The following is a 1143-nucleotide window of genomic DNA, read 5'->3' on the forward strand; positions in this document are numbered from 1 at the left end:
TACCTGAAAAAAAAATTTAATTGGTCAGTAGGGGGCTGAGAAATTGGGTTGCAGTGACTGTACCTGCAGCCTATGGGGTGATGTTTCAGCAGAAGGCCAGACAAAGTTGGAGAATTCCCCCACAAGGGAAGGAAGAAAGTCCAGAGCAGGGAACCTGGGTGGGGCTTGTAGCCTTTGGGGATGCTGTGGCCCTAAGCTTCATTTTAAGGCCCAGTGAGGGATTGTGTTGGACAATCATGTTCTGATGGACCAGTTTTGTCAATGACCAGAAGGCAAGGGAACAGTCCTGGGGCCAAAGGGGTATGCCTCAAACTTAGGGACCATTTCTGTTGTCAGTCATCCTGGGAAAAGTCTGGTCTTGAGACAGGAAACAAGGATCAGGGAGGCCAGCCTCTGATGGGAGAGATGGCCATTCTTTCTGGGCCTCTGAGCAGCTGGGCTGGTCCTTGAATTAAAAATATGCCCAAAGCTTTCCTAGGGGAGGGAGGTGGTCCCTCCTTCCCATGAAGACCACTTGGAAGCCATGTAGGAGAGCCCTGTAAAGGACCCCAGGACAGGCCCACCTAGAGACTCTAAAGGTAGCCACATCCAGGAGGCTTATCCCTTATCCATGCTGTACCTCCTTCCCCCTCTTTCTCTCTAGCTCGTCAGCACAAGCTGGTTTCTGTCATGGGTAGGCATTTAAGGGAAAAGCCTATCCTGTGCCTGAAACTCAGTGCCAAGTGCCAAACCTAGCGTGCTGGTAAGGACAGCAGCCTGAGGGAGAGAGACTGTGGCCTGGCCCAATGACAAACATGAATGCTATACCACAACTGCTGAATCAGACCTCTGAGAGATCTCAGGAGACTGAGCCCCTGGGCACAGAGGGGACCCAAGGCTAACAATTCACAAGATTAACAAGCAGCTGGGGAATTCATAGAAAGATGAAGTGTGGTTGAAATGTGGTCACAGACTGTGAGAGTGAGACATGATGAATGAGACAAAGGATAGATGATGGATAGACAGGTAAACAGACAGAGCTACAGGTAGAGAGGATGGATGGATGGATGGATGGATAGACAGGCAGGCAGACAGAGCTACAGGTGGAGAAGATGGGTGGCTGGGTGGGTGAATGGATGGATGGATGGGGGATGGGTGGGGATA

Source organism: Lynx rufus, unplaced genomic scaffold, assembly GCF_022079265.1.
Source record: "Lynx rufus isolate CCGP_SWC_20201006 ecotype Redwood Valley unplaced genomic scaffold, mLynRuf1.p SCAF_7, whole genome shotgun sequence".
NCBI classification, from domain to species: Eukaryota; Metazoa; Chordata; class Mammalia; order Carnivora; family Felidae; genus Lynx; species Lynx rufus.